At 37.8% G+C, this 18016-nt stretch overlaps 1 protein-coding gene across 7 annotated transcripts in view; it reads left to right on the top strand.

Annotated features, from left to right (window-relative positions):
- kcnt1b (potassium sodium-activated channel subfamily T member 1b) overlaps positions 1 to 18016 on the top strand; it is a 121437-nt gene that overhangs the window by 28950 nt on the left and 74471 nt on the right. The gene's annotated exons all lie outside the window — the stretch shown is intronic.

Raw genomic sequence — 18016 nt, forward strand, 5'->3', positions numbered from 1 at the left:
TATTTTACGTCTCATTATTAAATATTTATGTGTTTAAATAATACAACTCTATGGGCATATAATGCTGATATGATTGTTGACTGAAGCTCCTACAGACACCTGTCAAGCACACTATCATTAATATGGAATAAATCAATATCTCAGTCTAGATGCAAATCCCATCTCAATGATGTTTACATTATGGTTTGGTTAAGCAGATTAATCATTCACAATGTTTTTCTTTATTCTCCACACCCAGCTCTCATCTCACTCTACAGCAGTTCTTTCAATGTGAGCTGAAGCTTGATGGACCTAATGCAGCTTTCTGCAGGGCTGGTTTCATATCTGTTCAATGATGTCCTCTAATGTAATCCACTCCAACTACCCATTCAGCCTATTGCCCTATTGTGTACTGCAATAAAGGTGCACTTGTGTTTGCAGTTGAGCTGAATATGAGAGATGGGAGAGCTGTAGGTTTTATAAGGAGCACACAGAGAGAATTTTGTCTTTTTTATGCTTCTTTGAAGTTTCCCAAGATTATTATGTTTTATTTCATGTCAACAATTATGTATATAATGACTTTAATGTAAATACATGTAATAATCACTGGCAATATTGTTTGACAAAGGTCAATTTCAAAGTATTTATGACATTTTACCTGCAGTTTAATCCTCTCTACTAGACCTCGGTTCTCTTGTAATACCTTATTAAAATTCTGTAAATAGTGGAAATTGAGAATTTTAATTTCAAACTTTTGTTGTGAAGTCTAAACTAGGGATGCAACAAAATTTCACTCGCAGAAATTTTCCGTTTTTACCCGAAAGACAAAAACAGCCGAAAAGATATGCTCAGTGCTCAGAATTTTCATTTTGGTCCATCCTAAACCCATAAAACTGTGAACCCCTAAAGGTAAACTGTCCAATGGTTTTTGGTGGTCAGCAGTTTAATTAGCATTTATTGGTTGTATAAAATAAATATGATGTTATTATAACTCCAGGGCGTGAAAAGAAGGAAATATGTCCCTCTGTCTATCTATTGATCCACTCAGTGGATGCCTTAACAACACTGTATAATAAGCAGGTCTTTCTTGGCATTAGTTGCCAAGAGCAGACTATAAATATGGCAGAATCCTACACAAGGTATACATAGCAATGTCAATTAACTGTCTTTCTTAAAAAATGTACAGAATAAAATGGGAAAAAAAGAAGTTGCCTAGTTTTGCTCATAAAATTTAACGACACATTCGAGTCATTCAGTGTCATGTACAGAGCCCCTAAAGGGACAGGGTGAAGGAAAAAAATAGAAAAGATTGTCAATGCTTTTGCGCTCTCTTTCAAATATTTTGCGTTCCCCCAAAAACTTTGAGTTTGCTCTCAAAGTGTTTGCGTTCCCTCAAGAAACTTTGCGTTTGCTCACAAAATGTTTGCGTTCCCTCAAAAAACTTTGCGTTCGCTCGTAAAATGTTTGCGTTCCCTCAAGAAACGTTGCGTTTGCTTGCAAAATGTTTGTGTTCCCTCAAGAAACGTTGCGTTCGCTTGCAAAATGTTTGGGTTCCCTCAAGAAACGGTGCGTTTGCTCGCAAAATGTTTGCGTTCCCTCAAGAAACATTGCGTTTGCTCGCAAAGGACACAAAAGTTTTGTGAGTGAACACAAAGTTTCTCGGGGAGATGCAAAAGTTTTGCGAGGGAACGCAAAGGTTTTGCAAGCGAATGCAAAGTTTCTCAGGGGAACGCATACATTTTGCAAGCGAATACAAAATCATTGAAATACTGTATATTTTTTTCCTCCTATCTCATATTTTTTTCCATTACCATGTTCTTTTAGGGAGGGGCGTAGTTATGCAGTAGTGATGCATGCTTTTTCATATTGTCATTCAAATTCCAACATCAGGGGGAAGGGTTTCACTGAGCTTTTTTTATACCACAGATGACCGCTTCTGCTTCTTCCACTCATGCGTATGTGGGGTAATGCAATGCTGTTTTATCATATTAGATACGTTATTTGTGTGTTGAAAGTTATGTTATGTTATAATGCTTCTCTGTGCATTCGCTCCACAGCTATGCGACACTTGTTGCACACTGCAGTAAGATAGATCGATATTAGGTATGGTAAAACATGGTACTCTCTGTAAATCATGTAAACGATATTTAAACAATAAGACAAACTTTGAGCTATATAACAATGATTCGTTTTCTGTCGATGAATGTATCCAAACAGTTGCTCAATTGTCTAATAAAACACATAATATATTAAAGCGTCTTTGGCGTTTCCATGGTTAGGAAATCGAGGGCATTCTTGGAAACATTTGGGATAATGCAAGTACACTCAAAAAAAAAAAAGGTTGTATATAGCACTAAAAGTGGTTCTTGACTCGTAATCATAGGGGAACCTTTTTAAGTGCTGTATAGCACCAATCTTGGTGCTTCAGTTGTTTTTCAGCGGTTCTTCATCGGTTCTTCCACTGACTAAGGTGCTATAGCACCGCTACCATATACAGAACATGTTAAAGGGGTGGTAAAACACATTCTTTCGAAGGCTTAATTGTGTTTGTGGGGTGCACTGTAACATGTGTTCATGCTTCGTTTTTAAAAAATTGCATTATTTTTCTTATATTTGACCTTTATTCTACACTGGTCTGATGGTTTCCGGGTTGTATGAAGCCAGTCCCTCAAAAATACGCAATGGGCTCAGATTGGTTAGCTGGCCCAGTGTGTTGTGATTCGCTAACCACCTAGTGCACGTTTGTCGGAAAGCCCACGCCCCTTACCTTTACCGGTAGACTGTGCTTTGGGTAGTATTAGAAACAATGGCGTCAATAAAACCATACCAATTTGAGCCCGAATCGGACTCAGACAATTTTAGTGAAGATGATCGAGCAGAACCTGTTCAACCTGTTCAGTCCTCGAGAGTAAAGACTGCAGATCTATAGTGATCGCTACTGAATGGCACTGTTACTTTTGTATTTTTAGAACGATTATAGCCAAATATCTGTCGCAAGAACTATTAACCAAAACGAACATTAAACATTGGCTTTACTATAGTAGCCAAATCAAACACAGAACCATGTTTAGCATGCCTGTAGATAAACAATACATAAAAGCTCTAAACAAAGAATAATTTACACTAATGCCAAGTTCACTGTTGAGATTTAAAAAAAGTTTGTAACATTAGGTGTTTGTCGGATAACGTTAAGTATGAATGAGCATTTAACAAACTGGTTTGCAGAGCCAAACAGCGTTGTCATCTGTGTACTTCCTTAACAATGTACAATTAACAATACGAACTATTACAGGAAAACACATCGGCGAAAAATAAATCATACTTACAGGTTGTGGCCCGTAAATAGCTTCTGTTTTTAAATCCATCTTTCAGGACATGCCGTTGTGCGAATCCTACATTGAACTCGCGAAGATTGTGGAAACTTTCTTCCGTGAAATGTGCAGCGGGAGCCGCGCGCGCCTGTTGTGCATTCACACTGGCAGTGTTTGTCTCGCGCAGCTGAACCGCGGCTCGTGTATTGCAAATACAGACGAATATTGTCCATTATGTCACATTTTCCGGTCTTCTCCTCCGACCCCTGTCTGTCTCGTGCTTTGATTTATGATGGGCAGCATATATCTGCTGCTAATGCGACCTTTTCCCCTCTGTCTCATACACACCTGCATATAACATGTTGTATGTTAAACGTACTGTAACGCACCCCCGTCTCTAGGAAGGCTGAACAAAATGGACCTGCAATCCGGATGAAAATAACAGCGTTTCGTCTGCATTGCGGAAACAACACTCCAGCCTACTAACTATACCACAACAACGCTTCCCCGCAGCGATACAAAATGGCCTTGCCCCCCCCCCCCCCTATTTAATATTCTCGGAGGAGGAGTTTATGTAAATATTGGGGCTGGTGCTGTCAGAGACCCTGGAGGAATGTCTAGTAGTCCCTACCGGCCGTTTGCAGTAGTCCTTAGAAATTGATATCTTTAACCCTCCGGGGGTCTTCGGTCATTTCTGACCCAAATTTTTGTTTTTTTTGTCTGTTTTGCACTCTTGATGTTTTAGAGATTCACCCCTTCACTGTTGAGTCCTTTTTTCTGCATCCTGGCTGATTTGTAGATTGTATGCACAAAAAAAACTCTGTATTTTCATATTTTTGCCAATTTCCCATTAATGTCCTATGGGGGTCATTTTTGACCCGAAGGTCCTGAATGTGACTATTTTTTTTTACGACCACTTTGACTTTTAAAATCCTGTGCCCAATTTTTTGGGGTGTTCATATACCAAGTACAAATAAAGTTAACAAGTTTCGGACCATTCCGATGAAGCTACGATTTTTAACATTTTTTTTATAATAATAATAATTTATAATAATTTAACATAATTATTTCATAAATATTCATTATTAATCATAAAATTATCTCAAAACATTATTATCAAAAATATTATTGAACAAAAATATATTTCATTGATTTTACTCAAACCTTTTTTTATCTTAATCCTGCCCTCTGGGTCATTTTTGACCCGAAGGCCCTAAGTGTGACCCATAAATGAAGACCCCCAGAGGGTTAAAAGCAAATATCTCCCTTTGCTTTAAACTTTGAACGTTGTAACTTTGCAGATGTTGTTTATGCTCAAACAGCAACATTACACACTAGCTAAAGTTAGAAAAGTGAAATCGTGGTTTACCACCCCTTTAAGATATGGTGCTAGATAGCACCAAAAGTGGTTCCCCTATGATTACGGCAAAGAACCACTTTTAGTGCCATATAGAACCTTTTTTTTTAGAGTTTACACAAGTCAACAAAATATATAACATTCTTCTAGTGGTTTCTGGGTATTTAAAGGGATAGTTCACCCAAAAATGAAAATTCTGTCATTTACTCACCCTTAAGTTTCTTTGTTCTGCTGAACACAAAAGAATATATTTTGAAGAATGTTTGTAACAAAGCAGCAACCATTGACTACCATAGTGTGTTTCCCTACTATGGTAGTTAATGGTAGTCATGACTCTCTTTAAAAGATCACTTGGTAGTATAGAGCAGTGTTTGCCCATTATGCTTTTTGATAACACAGATGACACATTTTTGTGCTTCAAATTGGTTTCATAAATTCCAGCAAAGGTGTCAAATGAGAGGCCTATGCTGGTAAAACTCGTTTCATTTATACAAGAACAATACCTGAGCAGTCTGCTTCATTTTAAGTTCGACAATTTGACATTTATCACATTTTTTTCATATTGATTTGTTGAGTCTTTTTTTTTTTTAATGCATGTTACATAAGTGCAGTACACATGTATTATGAGATATTTTTTCCTATGGTAGTCAATGGTTGGTTACAAACATTCTTCAAAATATTTTCTTTTGTGTTCAGCAGAACAAAGAAACTCATACAGGTTTGGAACAACTTGAGGGTGAGTAAATGATGACAGATTTTTCATTTTTGGGTGAACTATCCCTTTAAATCCAAAAATCTTACATATCGTGCCTTTTAAATAAAAATAATTTAATCATAAAATACTAATATTTATGACTTCAAACCAATGATAAACCATTAAACTTTTATTTTGACAGTAAACCGCAGGGAGCCCTTAAATCTTCTGTTTCTGATAAACACTTCTCATTACAAGTATGGGAAGATGGTTTGTGCATGTTGGATTCCCAAATGTGCATGTCACACGTTAAAGTGACCCAAACTCAGAGCAGAGATGGAGTTGGAACCAGGCTGCTCTGAGATGCAAACACCAGTTTTAGTTTGAAATGTTATGTTAGCGCCAATGGTGTCACACTAGATAGTGCTAAGAATGACACCCACATTGTCTATAATCTGACATACTGTGTACCAGAGTTCTGCCTGAATTAGACTGGTCAAAAGCTTCAATAACTGAACCTTTGATATAGTGACTAATGCAAAGTGATGTACCATGTCACAAATAGCCACCTCTAAAATCTCTAAATGACCTCTAAATGATTTAAAGTGACTTCAAAGCTACTTTTAGACCACATCATGACATGTTTTATTATACTTAAGGACATTTCTTTGCCCAGTCAGCTCTTTCCTCTTTCCAAGGAAATTGTTTGAATGACTCTCTCTTTAAAAGATCACTCAGTAGTATAGAGCAGTGTTTGCCCATTATGCTTTTTGATAACACACAGGACACATTTTTGTGCTTCAAATTGGTTTCATAAATTCCTGCCAAGCTGTCAAATGAGAGGCCTATGCTGGTAAAACTCATTTCATTTATACAAAAACAATACCTGAGCAGTCTGCTTGATTTTTAGTCCGACAATTTGACATTTATCATATTTTTTTTTTCATATTGATTTGTTTCACAGAGTCTTTTTTATTTTTAAATGAGTGTTACATAAGCACACAGTGTATTATGAGCCATAATATGAGGGGATGTATACTGGTTTTCAGATAATGACAATGTAAATGAGTCATCTCCAATTGTGCATTAATATGTCAACAACTTACATAGATCAGGTTTGTAAAAGAACTAGAGCTTCAGAGCACCTCACAGTGAGCGGATGTGTCTGAGGCTGCTGTGAAATGCTGTGGTGCAGTGCAGGGTTTGTATTTCTACTGTATGTAGGTGTGTAGCTTTAGACGAGCGTAAAATCATCCTGTCCGACAGCAGGGACTCAACAGTCTGAAACCAAGACTGAGCACACCATGTTCTATTTTATCAGCCAATACATGTTCTTTTTCTGAGTAAGTAGATATAATAAATCAGTGGTTCTTAACCTTTCTGACATGTAGACCTCCCCGTTGTCCAAAACCATATTTCCCCCATAACATTTGATGATGTAATCATAACAAAGCTGCTTCTTTTCAAATAAGTTTTATTAAAACATGAATGTAATCTTATATTAAATGGCTTAGCAGTGATTCATTTTGTGACTCCAGAAATTTCATGAACTCATTAATACACTTATTTCATTAATAAAAACAATACTTATAGAGGAGGAGAAAAGAAATATGATTTTACATTTTAATTTAGATTAGAGTTAGATTGTTTTTATTTATTAAAGTGCCCCTATTTAGCTTAATCGAATATTACTTTTCATGCATTTCAATATAACCTTTCATTTACATGTAGAGAAGACGCTTGTTTTCTGCTGTGCAAAAGCAAATTCTCTTTGTAAACACTTCCAAAGGATGAGGATGTGAAGAGTCAGTAATTAAAATTATCATAGTGAGACAACAGCAGTATAAACTTTTGACGATTGCTTCTCAAATCTCTGAGGTTTAAATAGGATTTACAAAACACTTATCTATTAAAGATGGGACAATACCCACTTTATTTGGACCAACTTCTCAGAATCACAACCTGTAAGTATGATTAATTATTGATATTTTCTACCGGGTTTTCAAAATACATAGTTTTGTGTCTTATATTATGTAGATCTGTGGCTAACTCATGTTATTACTGTCTTACTGAAATACTTCTGCTAAGCAGCTGTGGGCCACTATTACCTAAAACTGTGTCCATTATTGCAGATTGTCTGTTGTTCTTACTACTTTGAGTAATGATAAAGGATGGAACAAGATTTGTTTTACAAACGTTAATACATTAGTCATTCATGTTAGTGCTCGGCTAGCATATGCACCGTTATCGATACAGTTCCCGCATGTGCACCGCAATAAGTTAGACATATACACATCGGTTTGTTGATGGACATACACATGGTGAGGAATTACAGTTGCAACATCTCATAATGTACCTCAAATTGAGTAGCGTATCACTGAGAAAGTCATCCTTGCGATGGTGGTTTGTGTTGAATAATTAATTCATCCAATGTTTCATCATCAGACTCACGCTTGGATTGATATGGTTAAATCGACGTCTTCGTTACTGTCTTTACAGTGTGTACAATCTCTGAGATTTAGGAAGCCTCCGGAACTGAAATTCAGTTATGGTAATGAGCGTTGCATTTTCAACACGCGCTGTAAGTGGTGGACCAATCACAAAAGACTGGGCCATCTGGCCAATTAGAGCAGAGTAGTCTGGCTGAAAGGAGGGATTTAGAGAGACTGAATCTGTTGGTTGAGACGAGTCGGTTGAGAATCATTGAAAAATGTGATGTGCAATGTATATTTAGAGTAAATTTAGAGTAAAAAGTAAATGTGTTTTTTTTACCTTTGATGCGTGTATACATGTTGTAGGAGAACTCCAGAAAAAATTTGGAACCTTTAAAATAGCATAATAGGGGCACTTTAATAATTGTCATTGTACATTTTTCTGCCCGTTACCTTTTATATACTCTCTATAAATGTTGTGATGTTTTGGTTTGGGGGTAGATTTAAGGGATCTAAAATCTCAAATGGTAACTATACAAATTTACTTATCACATAAAAGATTTATAAATATTTTACATTTCTATAACTGAAAATACCTAATAATGTTTGGGGTAAATGTTCAACTAACAGGCTGCTGAGCATGCTCGGTTTGGTCACTGATGATTTACTTAATTTGTGTGAGCATTTGGATTGTGTGAGCTTATGATGACATAAATGCTTGTTATTATAGTTGTTTAGACTTATGTAGTGTTTTTATTATAATTGCTGTAAAAGTTGTTTCAAGTCATCATTAGAGTATAATTTGTGTTCTCTTTGGTGAAGTTTCTTCCATTTCAGTGAGTATATGCAAATTGTTATGGCATATAAAAATAGCTCTATGAAACCTTTTCAGTTTTTTCCACAAACTGATACAAAAATTAGTTAGTAAGTTTTATCTCTCTATTGTATAATATTAATGCTCAGCTTATTGTAAAATTAAAGCTTATTAAACTTGGATCGTCAAGTAAAATCATTATTATTTTTGAGTCGAGAGAGCTGTATGACCAACTTTAATTGTTAAAATGATACAGCAATTTTTCTTAAAAAGTTGCATTCCATTTCGAGGGAGCATCGATGCTGTGTCATGGTGTTGATTCTATGGCAACACCTTTAGCATGCACTGGTGTCTAAAGTACGTGTGAAATCCTGCCAATTCTATTGGCCGATGGAGATCAGGTGACGAAGCGTAGCACGTTATCAAGACTAGAGTTCTTCTTGGGTCCACTTGGATTCATAAACCCGAGGTTTGACCCGAGTGGGTTCAGGTTCAAAACTTTGACGAGTGCCTCGGACACGGGTTGGGTCTGATATTAGTGGCCTCGGGTCTCATTTAATTTTAAATAAATATTTACTGAATGGACCTGAGAAGACCTTTTCTCGTATGTATAAAACTACTGGAGTAACTTTCAGCAAAGTCTAAGCCTGATTCTTAAGTGCTGACTGGAGTGGCTCTTAAGTGTTGTGAACTAAGGACTCCAATGATGTCAACCAAAAATGGCCACCCTCTGAATCACCCAATAGTGAGCCTGCAAGGGTGAAGTCACAGCAACATGACACCAATAATTTAGTGTAATTATAATAAAATAATTTAATTAAGACACTGAAACTTTAATATTTTAATTCTTTTTTTTTAATGCTTTGCATTGTGCAAAATGATCACAAATTTGTATTGACTACAGCGACCTGTCACCACACATTAAAGAGCCACAAAACGGTTGTCTGGCTATCACCAGACCAAGCTCAATTTAAGATTGAACATTGGTCTGGGGAGTCTGCTATGTATTTTCTACTGCACAAGAGTTAAAGCTGCTCGTGAACCGATCATCTCTTCCTACTAGTTAATTTATAGTATCTAATAAACATGAATGAACTTCAAACTGCCGGCGAAGGGTGAATTGTGCAGACATAATTTTTGGCCAGGTTGCTATACAAAGAAATGATGAACAAAGAAAGAAAGAAGAAAGGACCAATTAAATATTAATAACAGATTATGTTGCAGTCAATGTATGCTTTTTTCCTGAGCTTTTTTGTTTTTCTAAAACCTGTAGCTGTAGTTTGCCTTTTTGTCAAATAATTTTGTCAGAAAAATACGTTCACAAAATTTTGTGTTTTGTTCTTCCCCTATATTTTAAAATATTTGAACTTGTAGGGTAATTAAAACAGCTTCCACACATCACTTTTGGCCACTACTGTATGTTTGGTGTGGTTAATGCCACAATAGTGCTTGCTTACGTAGACCCTGCTAACAGTGGACTGATGGGCCCAAGTCATCACTGGTGCACTGCTGTATTTTTCCAGTCACCAAAAATGTTATTATTTCTTTCATTTCTGCAGTTAGAGCATTGATTTGTTGAGTGGTAGAAGTCATAAAATTTCTTACTAGGTCAGTTACAAAAAGAAAACCTTGACGTTCAAGCTTTTATTGTTTTATCAACTCCCTGTCATAATATTTTCACTGTAAAGTGTGTGGTGTCTTCCTCTCTGTTTGCCATCTTGTTACTCTTAACTAGGATACCTCTCCAGCAATCTTATATAATTTAGGAGACCTAGTCTTAACACTTTGGAACCTTTATGAATCACACTTATTCTTAAAGGGCACCTATTATGCAAAATTCACGTTTTATTTTCAACATAAATGTGTGTTGGCAGTGTGTGTACACAACCACCCTATAATGGTAAAATCCACCCAATCCCCTTAATCCCAATTCCCTATAAATCATCCCATAAAGCCGTTTGGAAATTCTGGGCAATGTGACATCACATTTTACAGGCCCCACCCACGATTGTTGATGAACACTGCCGTATTAGCATAGACCCCGGCCTCAGCCAGATCATTTAACAGCAGCATTAAAGTAAGAAATGTGTTCTTAATAAAGCTACTAAAGTTCATTCAGTCAATTTTCTGTTTATCTTTTGTTGTTTGATTCATATAAACAGCATATATATAGCAGTAGGTACTGTATATTACATTGCTTTTACTTTAGTACACAGACCTAATATACACACATGATTTCTATACTTGAAAACAAAGGTGTTTTTGAATTACTGTCATCATTATCACTTTGAGGATCAAAAATCCCCGCTTGATTGGTGAATATCCCTGAAGAAAAGCTAAATACAATGAAATATTTCATTATATTAGATAATTACCTTGAATATTTAGGAAAATATACTTTATATATAGGTAAATAACAAGTATTTTTTAACATTACGCCCAGAGTCATAGGAAGTAATAAGGTTACAGTGTTGAGTGATTGACATTTAATCACTTTATGAACAGACTCAAGGACTTTAGCACATGCTTGCACGTGCGTGTGAAGTGCATTTTTGGGAAATGCACGTAGAAAAGGGTCAAACATTGGTAACCTCGCACACAGAAAACCGCCTTAAAGCTATAAAATCTATCAGGAAACAGCACAGGTCGCTGCTTTACGCTGAGTCTTCATGCAGTGTTTTTCTTTTGCGTGCATAAGCCGTTCACCAGAGATGAGGTCAATAGCGTTGCAGTCAACACTACCGGATTCATGATTTATTTGGCAATCCATTTCTTTTTCATCTAGTTTATTTTTCCAATACACTGCTCACAATTGAAAGCCGAATTCAGAAATCACTTGTGTGCATTATGGCAGGCAATAATGTAAAGTAATAATAAACAAGTAAATAAATGAACAGAGCAGCGGGGCAAATCCGTTGCCAGGCCCAAAGGTCAGTTTGGGCCTGACTGGTGTATGCAGGGCTGCAGGCTGTGCACATGTCGATGCCATTTATATTTCGGTCTAGTCGGGTTTGCATAAAATTGCAGTTGGGTCGACTTGGGTCAAATTTCATCTGGTCTGTCTCGGGTCAGTTTTTCTGTTTAAAAAATGCATTTATGCATGCTGGTTTCGGGTAAGAAGTGATTTGGGTCAATTCCGGTCAGGAACAGATCTTTGGACCCAAGAAGACCTCTAATCAAGACCTTAAAAGGGATCTACATCACAAAATCCGCAGTTTCTTTGTGTTCAGAAGCCGCATGTCTGCTTTTAGTCTGCTTTAAAATTGTACGCCCTGTTCGATTGATTTTGTTTAGATAGGAGTATTATTAGAATGCAAGTAACCATTTTAGGAGATCGTTATGTTACGGGTGATGACTCATACAGTTTCTGTGTTGAAACTCAGTCAGTTCTCGAGTCAGCCCGACTGTGTTCATTGTGAACGTTTACAATAAGGAAACAATAATTTACAATAATTTGCCTTTCAGGCCCTGTAGGATTACATCTGGTCTGGTTGTCAAAACCTATGAAGCAGTGGGTTACGCTGGTGTGTGTATCCTTGCACACTAAAGCAGTGTTACACGTGTACCAGGCTGATCTGTTGAGGGCTATTGCCTTGATGTGGGATAAGAACTTTGCTGAGCTACAGAAAAGCTCTCTTGGAAACTGTGGGTCCTGCCCCTCAGGGGGATTGGTTCATCAATTCTGGTCGTTGAGGATGTTGAGACCATTTTAAATGTTGGATCTCCCTCTACAAGGAAACTGTATGCTCTAAGGTGGCCACTTGGACCTAGTCCACTGCCTGGTTGGTTTAGTGCAGGAGTTCATACAGGAACATCTTTCAGGTCCCTGTTACACTCAAGTTTACATGGCCGCTATTTCGGCCTGCCACGTTTACATTGATGGAGAGGCATTCACATGGTATCTTGTATTTGCACAATGCTAGACGGCTGAGGCCTATCTGCAGACAGCGAGTTCCTTGCTGGGTCCAACATGTGTGTGTGTGTGTGTGTGTGTGTGGTTAGTAGGCTACTCAGCTATGCAGGAAAGTTGAGCTCCGCAGTAAGATTGAGCACCCCTACAGTAAATTATTAAACTTGATCTTGAAATATTATTCTGTTGTTTTATAGAGCTTGGGTTTTGTAAAATATGACAGAAATCATCCAGTATCTAATTTTACCTTTATCAAAGCATACATTTTGTGACACTTTGAATTGTAACAAAGTGTTAGACATGCTATTTGGATAATGGTTGTGTGAAGCTTTATAAAGATGCCCCAGATGTTGCTGGGATTTAGATGATATTGTGGTAACTTTGAACACAAGTGTTTTTAGTGCTAAAAAAAGCTTGAAAATCTGCCACCTGGCCAGACTCACAGCAGTCAGTATAATGGGAATGTATTTGTTAGGATGGGGGTGGGGTTCATCCAATCAGTTTTTGGAAGACTGTTAAAGGGTTAGTTCACCCAAAAATGAAAATTCTGTCATTAATTACTTACCCTCATGTCGTTCGACACCCGTAAGACCTCCGTTCATCTTCAGAACATAAATTAAGATATTTTAGTTGAAATCTGATGGCTCTGAAAGGCCTCCATTGGCACAATGCACGGTACACTCTCAAGACCCTTAAAAGGTACTAAAGACGTTGTTACAAAGTCCATCTCACTACAGTGGTTCTACAATAACTTTATGGAGTGACGAGAATAGTTTTTGTGCGCAAAAAAACCCTAAATAACGACTTGTATAGTGATGACGATTTCAAAACACGGCATCGTGAAGCTTCGAAGCGGTATGAATCAAGTCAAGTCAAGTCAAGTCAACTTTATTTATATAGCGCTTTTAACAATGTAGATTGTTTCAAAGCAGCTTTACAGTGTTAAACAGGAAAATAATGCAGCATAATTTTATTCAGCTGTATAGCCATTCTGGAAAAATTTCAAGTATCATACAGTGACAGTGTGGGCTTTAGATCAATAATTTGATCAGTAATTTAGTTTAAATGGTTAATTTAGTTTATTATTTAGATGTATTTCGATGTTTAGTTGAAAAATTTAGTGTCCCCAACTGAGCACGCCAAGCCAGAGGCAACAGTGGCAAGGAAACCAAAACCCCATTAGATGACCTAATGGAGAAAAATAAACCTTGGGAGAAACCAGGCTCAGTCGAGGTGCCAGTTCTCCTCTGGCCAATTAACAAACAGCGTATTATTATTATTATTCTGGCAGTTTTACAGCTCGGAGGTCATAATAGATCAGAATATTCGAGGGACCGGGGGCAACATGCTGGAGACGGGTTTATTGAGGATGATGTTGATTAAATAATTATTAAAGTGCAATATTCGAATGATCGGAGGCAACACGCTGGAGACGGGTTTATTGAGATGCCGTGTCGATGAGGCAGTTTCAGGGGGAGTCTAATCACGGTCTCCCAGACACTTCGGGGTCCTGTGTTGGTCTTCTCTGGGCGCAGGTCCACCATCTGAACTAGATACGGCCCGGATCCAGCTGACTGCAGTAAACCTCGGGATAAAACAGAGAGACTAACATTAGCGTAGATGCCATTCTTCTGATGATGTAACGAGTACATCAGGTGTTATGGGAAGTGTTCCCGGTTCCGGCTGACCTAGTTAATGCAGCCTAACAATCATTTCATTGAAAAAGTGTTTTATGTGTATGCCACAGTAAAGAGATGTGTTTTTAGTCTAGATTTAAACTGACAGACTGTGTCTGCTTCCCGAACAATGTTAGGAAGACTATTCCAGAGTTTAGGTGCTAAATAGGAAAACGATCGACCGCCTGCAGTTGATTTGGATATTCTCGGTATGATCAACTGGCCAGAATTTTGAGACCGCAGTAGACGTGATGGAGTATAATATGTTAAGAGCTCACTCAAGTATTGGGGAGCTAAACCATTTAGTGCTTTGTAAGTAATAAGTAAGATTTTAAAATTTATGCGATGTTTAATAGGCAGCCAGTGCAGTGTTGACAGAACTGGGCTAATATGGTCATACTTCCTGGTTCTAGTAAGAACTCGAGCTGCTGCGTTTTGGACCAGCTGGAGTTTATTTATTAAGCGAGCAGGGCAACCACCCAGTAGAGCATTACAATAATCTAACCTTGAGGTCATGAACGCATGAACTAACTGTTCAGCATTTTGCATTGAGAGCATGTGCCGTAATTTAGATATATTTTTAAGATGGTAGAAAGCAGTTTTACAGATGCTAGAAACGTGGCTTTCAAACGAAAGATTGGTATCAAAGAGCACACCCAGGTTCCTCACTGACGACGAGGACTTGACAGAACAGCCATCAAGTGTTAGACAGTATTCTAGGTTACTACTTGTGGAGCTTTTTTGTCCAATAATTAAAAATTCAGTTTTTTCTGAATTGAGTTGCAGGAAATTACCAGTCATCCAATGTTTTATATCAGCTATGCATTCCGTTAATCTTGTGAATTGGTAAGTTTCTTTAGGGCGTGAAGAAATATAGAGCTGAGTATCGTCAGCATAACAATGAAAACTAACGCCATGCTTCCTAATGATATCTCCCAGTGGTAGCATGTACAGGGTGAAGAGTAGCGGTCCTAGCACTGAGCCTTGTGGTACTCCATACTGAACTTGCGATCGGTGTGACATATCTTCATTTACTACTACAAACTGATAACGGTCGCATAGGTATGATTTAAACCATGATAATGCAATTCCACTAATACCTACATAATTTTCGAGTCTATTCAAAAGAATGTTGTGGTCGATAGTATCAAATGCAGCGCTAAGATCGAGTAACACTAATAGAGAGATACAGCCACGATCGGATGATAAGAGCAAATCATTTGTAACTCTGACGAGAGCAGTCTCAGTGCTATGATACGGTCTAAATCCTGACTGGAAATCCTCACAGATACCATTTCTTTCTAAAAAGGAACATAATTGTGAAGACACTGCCTTTTCAAGTATTTTTGACAGAAAGGGTAGATTTGAGATTGGTCTATAATTGACTAAATCTGTAGGATCAAGTTGCGTTTTTTTAATAAGTGGTTTAATAATAGCCAACTTAAAAGTTTTCGGTACATATCCTAATGACAAAGATGAATTAATGATATTAAGAAGAGGATCTATGACCTCTGGTAGCATCTCTTTTAATAGCCTAGTTGGTATAGGGTCGAGCATACATGTTGTCGATTTTGATGATTTAACGAGTTTAGCCAATTCTTCTTCTCCTATAGCAGTGAATGAGTGTAATTTTTCCTCAGTGACACTACAATGCTCTGTCTGATGTGATGCTGTATTAGACGGCTGCATGGTTAAAATTTTTTTCCTAATATTATCAATCTTACATGTGAAGAAGTTCATAAAGTCATTACTGCTGTGCTGTTTACAATCATCAGAAGTTGAAGCTTTATTTTTGGTTAATTTAGCCACTGTATCGAATAAATACCTTGGGTTGTGTTTGTTTTCTTCCAAGAGAGTTGAGAAATAAGCAGATCTAGCAGTTTTTACAGCCTTTCTGTATGTGATCATGTGCTCTTTCCACGAATTACGAAATACCTCTAATTTTGTTTTCTTCCAGCTGCGCTCCATTTTTCTGGCTGCTGTTTAAAGGGCCCGGGTGTGCTCGTTGTACCACGGCGTTGGACTATTTTCTTTAATCTTCTTTAAGCGCAGAGGAGCAACTGTGTCTAAAGTACTGCAAAAGAGAGAGTCAATAGTTTCTGTTGCAACATCGAGTTCTTCTATACTATCTGGGATGCTGAGCAGATGATACTGATGAGGGAGATTATTTAAAAAGCAATCTTTAGTAGCGGCAGTGATTGTCCTGCCATTTTTAAAGCGAGGGGGCGGCTTTGCAACCTTAGCTAAATTAAGTATACATGATACTAAGTAATGATCTGAGATGTCATCGCTCTGCTGCAGAATTTCAACGGTATCAACATTTATTCCATGTGACAATATTAGGTCTAAAGTATGATTATGGCGATGAGTGGCTCCTGACACGTGTTGCCTAACTCCAATAGAGTTTAGTGTGTCTTTAAATGCTAATCCCAATACGTCTTTTCCGTTGTCAACATGGATATTAAAATCACCAACAATTAGTACTTTATCTACGGCCAGTACTAACTCTGATAGAAAATCAGCAAATTCTTTGATAAAGTCTGTATTATGCCCAGGTGGCCTGTATACAGTAGCTAACACAAATGTTGAACGGGTTTTATCATGTACACTACATAGCGTTACATAAAGCACCAAAACTTCGAAGGAATTATATTTGAAACTAGACTTCTGAGTAATACTGAAGATATTATTATAAATTACAGCAACCCCTCCCCCTTTACCTTTCAGACGCGGCTCATGTTTATAACAATAATCTTGGGGGGTGGACTCATTTAAGATAATGTAGTTGTCAGGTTTTAGCCAGGTTTCTGTCAAACAGAGCACATCTAGATTATTATCTGTAATAATATCATTAACAATAAGCGCTTTTGGGGAAAGGGATCTAATATTCAGCAACCCAAGCTTTATCAATTGTTCATCTGTATTACATATTTTGTTTATTTGTTGGACGTCAATTAAATTTTTACTGTTGAATGGTTTTGATGTTTTTTTGTATTTACTAATTCGGGGAACAGACACAGTCTCTATATGATAATATCTAGGTGAAAGAGTCTCTATGTGCTGGGATTTATCTGACTCCGGTAACGTGAGACAGCTAGCAGACGGTCGGTTTAGCCAGTTTGTCTGCTTCCTGACCTGGGCCCTAGTGAGTCAAGGTTTAGCTCTAAGACTATGTGCCAGATTACTAGAGAGAAGAGCGGCACCACCCCAAGAGGGATGGATGCCATCCTTCTTCAACAGGTCAGGTCTGCCCCAAAAACTTTTCCAATTGTCTATGAACCCTATGTTATTTTGCAGACACCACTTAGACAACCAGCCATTGAGTGATGATAGTCTGCTAACTATCTCATCACTCCTTTTTGCCGGGAGCGGTCCAGAACAAAAAACAGCCTCAGACATCGTACTAGCGAGTTCACACACCTCTTTAATGTTAATTTTGGTGATCTCCGACTGGCGAAGTCGAACATCATTAGTGCCGACGTGAATAATAATCTTAGAGAATTTACGATTAGCTTTAGCCAGCACTTTTAAATTTGCTTTGATGTCAGGTGCTCTGGCTCCCGGTAAACAAGTGACTATGGTGGCTGGTGTCTCTATCTTCACGTTCCGTGTAATAGAATCGCCAATGACTAGGGCACTTTCAACAGGATACTCAGTGGGTGCTTCACTGAGAGGGGAGAACCTGTTTGATGTTCTAACCGGAACGGAAAAGCGGTTCTTTGGTCTGCGACTATGCTGCCTCACTGTTACCCAGTTTCCCTGCTGCGAGGGCCCTGCAGCCGGAACCGAAGAATGTACAGAGTTCACTAAGCTATTCGCATCCAAATCAGTGTCTAAAGCTGT

Source organism: Gobio gobio (genome assembly GCF_949357685.1).
Source record: "Gobio gobio genome assembly, chromosome: 4".
Taxonomy (NCBI): domain Eukaryota; kingdom Metazoa; phylum Chordata; class Actinopteri; order Cypriniformes; family Gobionidae; genus Gobio; species Gobio gobio.